The following is a 14,631-nucleotide window of genomic DNA, read 5'->3' as shown; positions in this document are numbered from 1 at the left end:
AGTACCGCAGAGATCGCCCGTTAATCCCACACATTGGGTCTCTACTTCCATCCGCAGTCCTCTTGGGATTATCACCAGGCATCTTTCTGCTTGCCTTCCTCCGATTCTCTCCTCTCGATCTTCCTCCGCAGAAATCCTGTACCGGGCACCTAGGTGGCGTTTTTCGTCGATTACTGTTCTTCTAACTTATTCTTAAATCCGTGAGTTAGACTTCCGCTTCTTCTGAGTTCTCTATTCGGCTTACCCGGTCGTTATACCCAGTGCCGCCGTTAGTCATCGTGTCGTTCTTCTTCGTTTTCCGTGCACCGTTATATCGTACCTCTTTGTCTCGTTGTTTCTTGACGACGCGCGGTATACTCGCCAGTCTCTTACGACAGTTCTGCGTACGTTCCTGAGTGTGCGTGGATGCTAGCCGTCTGACAGAGGATTCTAGAACAAGTCGCAGAATTACGTGACGTGGCTCTATTAAAGAACCGTTTATTTGATTGCGCAAAAAACAATTCCGATCGGATGGTGACATACAATATAAGTTATTCAGGCCTTAGTTAAATATCCAGTTTAAAACCCGACCTCCTTCCCCCCATATATTAATATTCGCATCTGAACTTCTAGCTGCATACATACTACCTAAATCAAACGATAAAGTGCTGCCTACTGACTTCACCCTATCAACATTATATCCTATGAATATTCTGACCTATACTGCATTACTATAATATGAACTGCTCTCATGATCTACATTATGACGCTCGAGAAACAAAAATATTGACTTTGCTCCGGCAAAGTCCCCTATTTATCTGATTTCTGCGGATTTGAAATGCACATCCTCAACAACCATATCACCATCATTTTACCTCTAAGTTCATTTTGCCACGCGTAATAAACGTTTAACATTATAACCTCGCGAGATTAGAGACAAAGCATAATCTCTGGAGACCAGGGCAGAGCTTCCGCCAATTATCCCTTCTGCGCGCATGAGTCTAGGGAATGGCCTTGACGCCATCTTCGCGCCCATATTTTATGCTGCGCGCGACGTTCGCAGTTGCCTTGCTCCACTTCGCTGCCATGAGTACATATTGGTTACAAACTAATACAATGCTTCTGGCTGCGTGATCAATCTAAAGCTGCCCTTGGGCCCGCTTAGCAGGAAAATAGAACCCGGTAATGTGTAACTTGAAGTGCTCTGCTTACACAGTATCCGCACCGCCGTAACCTCGCGGGTACCCGGCGTTGTGTCCGCCGCGCCGAGCGCGGTCGCGGGTACCCGGACGCCCCGCCGTGTCCTTCCGCCTATGCCGCCGGCGCGCGCCCGCGACCGCGGCACGCGGTTCGCCGCCGTCCGGCGCTGTGCGGTATCCGACGCGCGCGTCATTCCGCTGCCGCCGGCGCGGGGCGTATATCCGCGGCGCGTGTTCGCCCCGCCGGCGCGTGCGGTATCGCGGTCGCAGTGTTCCAGCGGCCGCGGCGCGTGCGGGCTATCCGCGGCGCGGTTCCGCCGCCGCTCGGCCGTGCGCGGTGAGATCCGCGGCGCGTTGTTCCGCCGCCCCGCGGGCGGCGAGAGTATCCGCGAGCTTCGTCTGTTCGCCGCCCCGCCCGCATACCGCGCAACCTCCGGGACGGGTTTATCCCGCTTCCGGGCGCGACCCGGGTGGGCGCACAAATCAGGCCAGCCTACAATATATTGGTACCCAAATTGCAAACCGATTACGATCACTTCCAAAACACAATTTAATTGCGTTAAATCTAACAATTATTGGCTTGGACAACAAGCATTGCGATTGGCTAAACAACCAATCTTTTTTATAAGTGTACGTCTACACGCACACGCACACGCACATACGCACACCACACACACACACGCTTCACCACACTCACGCACACCACACACACATATCACACACACACAGCCCGGCGGAAGCCGGTCCGGCAAGTCCGCGCATGCCGCGACCAATAATTTTCTATCATGATCTTTTTTCCAGCACAACATTTTCGTTAGCACAGCCGGCTCTACAATTATTTGCATCCCGAGCATATAATGATCTGAAATCACAATATTAGTTAGATATACACGATAAATACTATCCTACATACCGTTGATTTTATATGTTTATAAACATTGACGCAATATCGCGCACATGCGCCAGGAATTTAACGGTTGCAGCAAGCAGATGCGTGATTATTGTTCGCATAAGCACACGCCACGCAGCGTACCGCACGTTGTACGTACGCAACGACGACACGCACCGCAACACACTCATCGCACGCACGTGTAGTGCACACGCACGATGCACGCACTGTGTCAAAACTGTGCACAGCGCAATCGCAGTGTAACAACGTCCACGTGCCATGCACCCACGTCACGTACGTGTATCCTGCACAACGGCACGCACGTGTACCGTGAACACGCACGCACTCACAAACACGGTACGTACACATGAACGCACAGCACGCATGTGTACGTGCATATGCAGGATACGCACCGCGCACGTTGTACATCCAAAACACAAGTCATCGCACGCCAGCCACGCCGCATGCACAACGTGTGCTCTCAACGCACGCGACGCATGGACGCAGTGTGTAACGCGTGCACACGCACGCACGCACCTATATGGCATACGCACGTCTGGCACGCTCGCACGACACCGCTGTAACCTGCACCACACACGCACGGCACGCACGCACAACGATGTACGCGTGACACACGCAACGCACCACACAAGCACGCAGGCACGCAGTGTACGCCTTTCACACGCAACGTGTACGTTCACACGCGGCACCGCTACGTGTTACGTTCACACGCAGCGCACGCACGTGTATTCGTTCACACGCACGCCAGGCAACGCAACGTGTACGTCAATCACACCGCCAGGCACGACGTGGTACGTTCACACGCACGCAGCACGCACTTGTACAGTTCACACGCACGTCAGCTACGCACAGCTGTAGTGCACACATGCACGCACGTGTACGCACGCACGCACGCAGCACGATATAGTGCATACGCAACACACAGCGCGCACGCCAGCCACGCATTTACACGCCAGCGGTATACATACACACGCACGGCATGCAATTAGCACGCAGAGTGTCACGTGCACACGCACGCACCCTCTAATGCCACATGCATTCCATGCACGCACGCGTACTTGTACAACACCACGTACGCGCCAACGCACTCATCACAAGCATGTACCTGCCACACGCATGCACTGGCATCGCCCGCACCGTGTGCTGTGCACACATTAAATTTAATGTAAATTGCAGACTGCCCGAAATTAATTAGGCTATAATGAAGTATAAATAATATTGTTTAGAGTTTTGAAAACGAATTTTTGTTATTTAAGCCTAAAAAGCGACATCTTTGCGTGTCTTAGACATTTATTTTAATTTGGGGAACAACCCCCAAACACCCTTCTGACGAGGGAAAACCCCCCCTACGAAGTTCCCCCCGCACGGGCTGCGCCGTGGCACCTGGAGCCTTCGGCCAGCATGTTCGTCGACATATTTTATGATGCTAAATGTCTGACCAAGTTTATTGCTTTACCGACCGGCCCTGCCATACACACACACACCACCACACAACACAGCACCACAAATCACACACCCACCACAACCACAAACACGCAGCGACGTCACACGCACACGCACCACCCGCACTTGGCCACAATGCACCCACACAACACACACACACACACACACACACACACACAACACACATCACACACACACACACACACTACACACACAAATACACATACACACTGCCTCACAATCACACGTACAACGTCACACATAACACCGATACATACACCAATTACACACACTCACTATGTGCACGCAAAGGACACAATACAACTCACGCTAACACACATTGCAGTACAACGAACCACGTACTATTGCACTACAACACACACACACAACACACACACACACACACACCACACACACACACAACACGTACGCACGGCACGCTCTCACAAACACACACCGCGACTCGTTATAGAAAGAAATAATAGAGACGGAGACGAGATCCGAGAAACAGAAAAGAGAGCAGAAGATGAGAGAAAGAGAGAGAGAGAGAGAGAGAGAGAGAGAGCGCGAGAGAGCGAGAGAGAGAGCGACTGGAAGAGGTGGACGGACAGACACATGCAAGCAAGCCGGCAGGCAGACAGGCAAGCAAGCAAGCCGGCAGGTATGCAGGCAGGCAGGCAGGCAAGCAGGCAGACAGGCAAGCAAGAAAGCCGGTAGGAAAGACAGACAGACTAGAGACGGACAGAAAAAAGAGTAAAACACACAGATACACAAACAAACACAAACACAAACACAAACGCACATATTATACACGTGCGCCATGCGTGCAGGCACGCACGCACATGCGCACGTACACACAAGCACGGATTAGACATATAATATGTAAATTGGTTTTCATCACATCACGTTGTAAGCATGTATTAATTGTCTATTCCTTATTAGGACAGATGGGGGCGTTGTCGTATTAGGTACTACACATGTACCCGAGGTAGTTTTAGGTTGTTTAGTATTATGTTTATATTTTTATATGAGTTATGTTTAGGGTTAGTGTTAGGGTTAGGGTACACTTCTGTAGTACAAGTCTGGTACACTTTGTGTATACATATATGTACCTCGGGTACATATCTGTAGTACCTGATACGACAACGACCCCTTCAGCCTCATTATGCCGTCATCATGTCACAGGTATTGTTGCATTTTTTATTTGCCTTCCTTTTTCGTTCTTACATTTAGCTGTGTACTGATAGTCATTCCATTCATTTTTTCTTGTTTCAGAGCACTGCGCCTAGATTCATTTCTTGACGTATTACGGATTCAATACCAAATAAAACGTGGTAACAACAACTCTCCTTTTAATTTAAACCCGTGTAAACGTAAAACAAAATATGGGCTTGTTTACTGCTGCTGGTTTTGTTGTCCATGTACGACAGTCACCATACGAAGGCCTTATAATACTTTTCGTTCTTACATTTTCGCTGCATTCTGATTGTCATTCCATTCACCTCTCTTGTTATTTCAGAAATTTAGAGTACTGCGTCTGGACACATATTTCCTGACATATCACGGTGTAAGTAGCAAATAAAACAACTCGCGGTATAGGGTGTAAATGTGGAGATAAATAATATTATGTGCTTGTTTATTGCAGCTGCTTTTGTTGTCCATGTACGACAGTCACCATACGAGGTCCGACGACAGACGCAGAAGGCGAGGACTATAGGACGTCAACAAATTGTAAAAGTGAAATAAAGCCTGCGATATTTCATGGCTTCTGCTCATTTATAACGTCTAGGTAGTAATACTGTATTACACACAGTGGGAGGCAAGGAACCACGGCATATGAGGGAAATAATGAAATACTAGGAATGACAGACGAAAACGTACTGGACCTGGTTGTGTATCATGTGAGAATAAGCTGTATGAACCGTAGGGAGGCCTACTGCTACGAGGTATGAGGGGTAAGCTGCATGGTCGTAGTTGTGATATAGCCTTTCCACGATCGTGTATTGCCTGACTAAGGTTAACTAGGATAAGCGTAAATAGATACCCGCTGAATAAGATCTACTGTTGTTGGTGTACTACGTGCAGAGCTCGTGCATGTAAGCCCAACCATACCATTATTAAAAACCGTAACCATGGTCATTAAATCATCACCCTATAACCCTATACCCATATAATATCTAACCACATATAACCAACTAACCATAACCATAATTATGATAACCCTAACACTGTAACCCCGATCCTGCTAACGATCGTAATGATACATTCAGCAAGAGTAGATATTTTTCAGCGGGCGTCACAGAAGCCAGTAACAGGGCGAGGCGGGGGTCAAGAGCGAGCGTGTAGCGTGATGTGTCAGGATATTGAAGCGAGATAGATAGCGGAGTAGAGAAACAATGAGTGACAATCCACTGTCTACGTTTAGGAAGTCAAATCAATATATATCAGTGTGAAAATTATTAACATAACATTCCGCGGCGTACATTTACGGTAATAGAAATTACAAGATATGATATCGGTATGCAAATAAATAACGTGACATTTCACGGTAAACAATTACGATAATAGTAATTAAAATATATGATACCGGTATGCAAAGAATTAACATGACATTTAGCGGTATGCATTTAGGATAATAGTAATTACAAAACATGATATGCGAATGATTAACATAACATTTCCCAGCGTAAATTTACGGTAATAGCGATTACAAGATATGATATTGGTATGCAAATAAATAATATGACACTTCGCGACATAATAGTAATTACAAATATGATATTGGCATGAAAGTAATTAACATGTCATTCATTTATGATAATGGTAATTATAACGCATGATACCGGTATGGGAAAAATTAAGGTGGCATTCCGCGGCGTACATTTAGGAAAATAGTAATTAAAAGATACGATATCGGTATGCACGTAATTAACATGACATTTCGCGGTAAACATTTAGGATAATGGTAATTAAAATATGATATTACCAGGAGTAAGATAATATAGGATCCTATATTATCTTACTCCTGATATTACCTGGTTCTGTATATATATATGATGGTTCCGGAGACTCGACCCCGGGTTTACGGTCGTCCACCTCAACGCCCACACACCCGCCATCAAAGTGGTGCCGCTGGAGGAGGCACCACTACCAGGGGTGGCACTGCATCACCAGAATAGGCAGTGGGAGTGGCGAGCCCTCAACGAGGCGGACGAGGACACCGACTACACCGAAGACGACGACTTCTACAGCAGCAGCTGGTACCAGTGACCACCAGGCCGACGGACCACCACTACGACGACGAGGAACACCCGGAGCACAAGGACGACGACGAAGGCGGCTGCCCGAATTTTTTTTATAGTGTTAAATATATAAAAAATGTTAAATCAAATAAAAATAAAAATATATGTAATAGATAGATAGCGTGTTGGTGATGGACGTAAGAAGCCAAATAAAAAGGAAAATAACCTAAAATCAAATAAAAATAGCCAAAATTTAAATAAAAGACGTATTAAAGTCAACGCATCAATACGGTTACAGAAGTTGGTCGCCGCATTGTTACGGCTCCCAACATTTCTGATGGGGGGGGGGAGTAATGTAATACGGAATATGTAATATGTAATAATAAGGAAATCAGAAGGATATGACAAAGCTCTTTGTCTTAGAAACGCGCACGTGTGCAGACCTAGCCCGCGACACGTAATTGGGCTGGTGGTCAAGGGGGTGTGACCACGACCTGCACCAGCAGCCAATGGGAGCGCGTGTCATTTGGACACGCGTGACCAGAGGTCGCTGGAGCTGGCGACCAATGACGGCGGACGACCAAGACAATAGAGGTTTCCGCGTCTTGGACTAAAAATAGCAATATTACCTACAATCCCGTGCCGCCGGCTATACTGGTTACAAACAGAGCGAACATGTGTGGCGTGTAATCTGTAGACTTGTACTCGCTCCCACCTCTCGGCTTAGTTACTCGGTGAGTCCATGCATCCATCGAGTAACTAAGGCTCAAGGGGTCGTTGTCGTAACAGGTACTACAGATATGTACCCGAGGTACATATATGTATACACAAAGCGTACCAGACTTGTACTACAGAAGTGTACCCTAACCCTAACACTAACCCTAACCCTAACCCTAACCCTAAAAATACCTCATGTAAAAATATAAACATAATACTAAACAACCTAAAACTACCTCGGGTTCATATCCGTAGTACCTGTTACGACAACGACCCTTCGTGCGTAACTAAGCCGAGAGGTGGGAGCGAGTACCAGTCTATATAATATTCCGATCTGCTCAATCACCGATTTTACATTAGCTATAGTATAGTGTTATTATTGCAATAGATATTAGTAGCAGGTGGATCCCGATTTTTCGAGACAGGTTTATCAGCGTGGGTTGGGGTGCTCCGCTAGAGTTCAATGAGATTACACAGCTGTCAGGTTTTGCAGGGCTTATTAGCGTCGCGAGATTGCACGCAACACATACGTTCATGGATTTGAGTTTGTTTACATCGCGAGTGTTCAGAAATTTCGCCGATTTTACTGCATATAGCTATCAAATGCAGCGTTTTATAACATCTGGTGTATGCACATTTGCCAACTGTCTGAAGATCTCTGAAGTGTACGTAGTATGGACAAGTACTTTGATTCACTAGACAACGAAGCCAAAGCAAGCTATCTCGAGAAAATTGCGTGCATTGGGAATCGACACCCTTACGAGAATGGAGCGAAGACCACAACTTGTGCCCATCACGTACTTATTAGGATCTCGTGAATTGACTACCTAACATTCTAGCCGAGTCCATTTTATACTCTCAAGGACTTTCAGAACCACAAAAGCCTGGATGGCTACGATCGACTGTTCTGCGGTTGGGTTAGTGGTGTATCAGTCTACATATATCATGTGAACAGTGAGAGTCCCATCTACGTTATCCGAGCACGTGTTATGCACTCCCAGTATCTGATCAGATTATACCATCTCTCTAGCCGTGCATGAGTTACGATGAGATAAATGGGACAGGCATTATGTCAGCACACTGTAATTGTAAAGCCGGGCTTGGTGCATTCTGTGTGTATAATACATGTATGTGAATAAAGGATAACTTGTATAGTAGCAATGATTTTTTTTTTGATGAAATCGATTATTGATTTTGATAACCAAGCGCTTGGTTCGAGCCACTGTTCAACCGATGATCGAGTATAATCGATGATCGTGACATCACTAGGCGCTTGGTTCGAGCCACTGTTCAACCGATGATCGAGTATAATCGATGATCGTGACATCACTAGTAAATACATTTCGTGTTTATTCAGCATTGCTTTTTTATTGAAAATGCTCCAAGCGTCTGTGGTCCGCCTGGTCTCTCACTTTACCTTGTGTTGTGATCACGCTAGGCAGCCTAAAAAAGCTGTGTGGCTCTCTCTGATACCGATTGCTGCAGTTGACAACACCGCAGGAGAACGGCGTTGTGATGCATTTGCTTAATAGGCGAATATAAAATGAGCAGAGGTCTGTTGCTCAATGTACTTGTACCATGCCTGAACTGGTTTCTGTATCCGTCAGGGCCGGCGACGTTGCATTGTGGGTAATATGGAAAATCGCGGAACCCTCTGTAGTCACGGCGTCACTATTTAAACGTTAGCACAGGAAATGACCCTCTCTCTGCTCTTTTGCAATCTAGTTGACATACGTAGCCAGTATTAATGTTGCGGTTACTACTACCAACGCTTGAGATGTAAGTTCTGTTTGTATGTCGCGTACACATCTGTATACGTTCTGCTCATTACATGGGCACATATTATATGTCTTGTCATTCTTGAACAGTAAAGATGTTTGTACTTTAACCACGTACCTGCAGTGTTCAGTAACTGGTGTATGATGCGTACAGCGATATCTCTAACAATATACGTAGACCACTCATGATCACGGATAACAAACGAGTAGAAGGAACTCATTATTACAATATCGGTATGCAAAGAATTAACATTACATTGTACATTATTGTATAGCATGATACCGGTATGGAGATAATTAACATGACAGTCAGCGGCACACAATTAGGATAATAGTAATTACAAGATATGATATCGGTATGCAAATAATTAACATGACATTCCGCGGCACACATATAGGTTAATATAGTAATCTAAAGTATGCAAGTAATTAAAATGACATTCTGTGGAAAACATGCAATATAATAGTAATTGCAGGATATGTTATCGGTATGCAAGTAACTAAAATCACATTCTGCAGAAAACATCTAGGCACTAGGCCCCTACATGTTTCGTACATGTAAACATGTAAGTACAAGATGTGATATATCGGTATGAATTTGACATAACATTCCGCGGCATACAATTAGGATAATAGTGAGTATAATATTTGACATCGGTATGCAAATAATTAACATGGCATTCGGCAGCATACATATAAGATAAGAGTAAGTACAATATTAGCTCTAGTACTATAGCCCGTGTACAGTTGCCGCTGGGCTATAGCATCGGCTACGAGTGCTCGGGACCAACTTACTTCAGCCAGTCAGCAGGAACTATGTATTTCCGCACGTGGAGGGGTGGGCGAGTTGTGTTGGTTGTGGACAAAAACATTGTTGTTATCAAGTAACAAATTAATAATAGTAATTTGTTCATCTTTCATGACAAAACTAATATTACAATCTTTTTTGATCACTAATTAATTTGTTACTTGACAACAACAATGTTTTTGTCCACAACCAACCCAACCCGCCCACCCCTCCACGTTCGGAAATACATAGTTCCTGCTGACTGGCGCTGCTGCAGCGCCGCCAGAAATGGCCGTTTGAAGTTTGCAAATCGAATGTTCGTTCACCAGAAATACCGCAAGTAGACCATTTCAACGATAGTTAGAGGTTAAATTTTAGTAGCTGATATAACTTAAGGCATATTCACTTCGGATAAGAGGCATTAATTGCCTACCTCAGACGTTTTATAGTCGCGTATAAGCGTGCTTAAGTTGGTCCCGAGCATCCCTAATGGCTCGTTCTATAGCCCAGTGGCAACTGTACGCGAGCTATAGTACTAGAGCTAGTACAATATATGATATCCTTATGCAAATAATTAACATGGCATTCGGCAGCATACATGTAGGATAATAGTTCGTACAAGAAATGAGTAAAGTATTCATTTAATTGACATAATATTCAGCAGCATACTTTTAGGATAAAAGTAATACAGGTATGATATCGGCCGGTTTATGTAAATAATTAACCCGACCAGGCTGTGTGACTAACGCCAATATATATTCTAACCCTAGCAATACCGTTTCTTGGAGCTAGTAAATAATTAACACGACATTCCGCAGAAACATTAGGATAATATCAGGAGTAAGATAATATAGGATAATATCGCCTTTTTTTAGCAGAATGTTTAATGTGTAAGTTTTCCCGTTCTTTCATTGACCCGGCGTAAATGATGCACCTTGTTTGCTTTTCGTCAAGAACTCAACCGCACGACACATGTCATCACTTTGTTCCTGATTGAGCTTTATAGAGAGATCCTCTAATTTCTTCTCATGTTGTCTCATGTTTTCTTTCAACTCTGCGAGTATTCCGAATGTTCTTCCTAGATCTTTTGGTACGACTTTTTGGTGACAGACAAGCGATGGGGTATCTTGATGATGGAATTAATCGCCTTTCTTTAGCAGCATGTGTAAGTTTTCCTGTTCTTTCATTGATCCGGCGTAAATGATGCATCATTTCCGTGCACCTTTTACACATGTTTCGTTTACTTCTCGATGATGACTTCATGAACACTTGGCAGGCTCTTGAAGTGTAGCGTACATAAGGAAATTCCTTCTTCACACACGATGCTGTATGATGCACATTTACAGTCGATAATTTGTATTGCGCTTCACTAACTCCCATACATGGTTTGCAGCTTACAAGTTTATGCAGCATGTCTTCAAATACATCGCTTTTGTGCGTATTCCCATCCGGATCCAAACAATTGCTTTCCTCAATAATCGCTTCCAGAATTCGCAGCTGAACCTTCCCTGTCTCATGCACCAATAAATTAACTGCGCTAATTGGCCCTCCCATTCCTTCTGGAATGTGAACACTTTGTGGATATATTCTCAGCCACCAGCCTGACTCGATGTCAAAATCAACACACGTGTTCAAACGGTGACTATGCTTTTCAGAGTACATCTTTACGTGGTCAACGAGAGTGTCAAATATTTCTAGGTTTTCTGGGTCAGGTTCAGCGTAATCGTGGTCTTTACTTATGATTTTCCTCTTTTCAGCCAGCCTCGGTGTTGTTGTTATCGCTGGAACTAGACTACTCTGCGTGATAGGCTTTACGGGTGTTTTAAATGCCATAATGACAAGATAATGACTAATGCAAGTGTTACACCGTACCGTACCGTATGCTGTACCCGTAGTATTTGGTCGCTCGCCCGAAAGTTCGAAACTGGACGCTCCTAAGTGCGCATGCGCGCATGTTCTTTTGTTTCCTTTTGTTTTCTTTTTGTTTGAATCTTGTCAGCGCATATAAATCGGTGATATAAATCACTTATATTGATTTTGTTTTCCTCTTTTGTTTTGTCTCCTTTTTCTCCTTGTTTTCCTTTTGTCCTTTTTCTCCTTTTGTTTTCCTCTTTTGATTTTGTTTTCCTTTTTTGATTTTGTTTTCCTCTTGTTTTCTTTTTGTTTGAATCTTGTCAGAGCATATATTATAAATCACACACACACACACACATAACACAGTCTTACCATGTCCATTCATGATACCTGGGACCGTGCCGAACATTTTGCTAGGCTTCGTGAGGTTTCCTCTCCAACTAATCTAGCTCAATTTTGGGGTGCTTTTCAAATGACCCCACTGACCACACCCACCACAGGGTGCCCGGCAGACGTCCATTTCCTTACATGAGGGGGGGGGGACGGGTATTTTCGGGAAGCGGGATGGCCATTTAATTAGCTGGGAACTGGGAAATGTCAGATAAATTTTCCGTGATTCGGGAACAGAAGTCCATCGGGACGTGGGAAAGACCCTCTAAAATTGTCTGGGATCTGGGAAAATTGTGTCAATTCGTCGGGATTTCAATTTCTGCGCTAATATTTTTATATTTTTTATTTTATTTTTATTTTTTATTATTTTATGCCCAGATATAAATACTGGTATGTAAATATTAATATTTATATGTAGTGTTTGAAAACCTAAACTACTGAATTTCCTGAAACATGTCTACAGAATTTCCTGAGAACTGGAAATTAATTGGGATTTTATTTGACTGGGAACTGGGATATTCACTTGGGTGTTTTTTTGCTGGAAAGTGGAATTGTACCCCCGCGCCCCCCGTTCTCCCCCTCTTACATGGGTTAATACTGTACCAATTTGTTTCCTTCCCTCAGCTGAGGCTGACTCCCCCTGGGTCCGCGTATATGTATCCAACAGAAGAGCGTCATAAAATCGACGATATCATGATTGTCGTCATCCGTATTGCGTGCGATGCGTGTGTGCGTGCGTGTGCGCTGACGCGCATGTGTGATGCGTATGGTGCTGCTTCTGCTGGCTAATTACCGCTAACTCTGGCCGTAACACCTTAGATTAACCCTACTGCTGCCTAACCCTTACATTAACGCCTACTCTGCTACGACCCTTAATTATACCCTACCTGACCTACCATCCTATATGAAAGTGTAACCCTGTATACTCTGCTAAACCCTTTAATATCAACCGCTACTCTGCCCTATTAACCTTAAATTAACCCTACTATACTGCCTACATCGCTTGAGGAATTAACGCCTACGTCCTGCCGTATACCCTTAATTAACCCTACTCTGCTGACACCCTTAATCATTAACCCTATACATCTGCCTACACCTTAATTTACCTACCTGCCGTCACCCTTAATTGAACCCTATTACTCTGGCTTACACCTTAATTAACCCTACTCTGCCTACACCCTTAATTACCCTACTCCTGCCTACACCCCTTAATTACCCTACTCTCCTAACCCTTAGATTACGACCCTACTCTGCCTACACCCTTAAATTAACCCTACTCTGCCGTACACCCTTATTAACCCTACCTCTTTGTCCCTACACCCTTTAAATTAACCCTACTCTGCTACACCCTTAATTAACCCTACTCTGCTACACCTTAAAGTGAGATTACGTCACGAATTTCATGCACGATCCAAAAGTTAGTACAATTTGTGTTTATTTGGTACAAAATAAAATGTGATGAAAATACAATTACGGTTTTTGTTTACTTTTTATGCTTATATACCTTCTTTTATATGCCGTAATTACTGCCGGCTGAAAAACAGAGAGACGGCCAAGGCCTTGTCTAGTATGCTGAACAGTATGGGATCGTGTTTAGACAACAATTACAAATCGTCTAGATTTTTGGACATAAATTTTAAACCAACGTAAAAACATTTTATATGCAGGTGAGAGTTTGAGGAATATAATTTTTAGTAACTTTAGCTTCTTACTATTTATGTAAACACAAATCGGCCATTTGTTTTTTTTACAAATTTTCACCATAGAAAATTCAGTGACCGATAGTCCTCTTAATTAACCCTATACTCTGCCTACATCCGTTATCAATTAACCCATATACTCGTGTGTACACCCTTCAATTAACCCATATCTGAGCCAGTTAACACCCTATAATTAAACCCTCTACTACTCGCCTACATCACTTAATTACCCTAATTCTGCCTATTACCCTTAATTAACCCTACTCTGCATATACCCTTAACTTAACCCTACTCTAGCCGTACACCCTTAATTAACCCTACTCTGCCTACACCATTCAATTACACTACTCTGCTGAGTTACGTTATTGTGTCTAGCGGATGCACTGGCACTGATGCTAAAAACAAATATTACTATATTTTGCGTCGTGTAGTGCAGCTTGGTGCGGCGTTACATCTTGAATTATTACGTGATAGATGCTATACATAATAATTAACATACTTTCAGTATAATACAATTTCCGTGTTTATTACCATCATTTTAATTAACTGAAGACCCCATTAACGTGAGAATTAGATTTAATCTTTAAATCTTGAGTGTAGCCCTTCACTCCGCACAAGTTTCGTAAATAAAC

Source organism: Priapulus caudatus, unplaced genomic scaffold (assembly GCF_000485595.1).
Source record: "Priapulus caudatus unplaced genomic scaffold, Priapulus_caudatus-5.0.1 Scaffold282, whole genome shotgun sequence".
Taxonomy (NCBI): domain Eukaryota; kingdom Metazoa; phylum Priapulida; class Priapulimorpha; order Priapulimorphida; family Priapulidae; genus Priapulus; species Priapulus caudatus.
Note: the sequence above shows the minus strand (reverse complement) of the source record.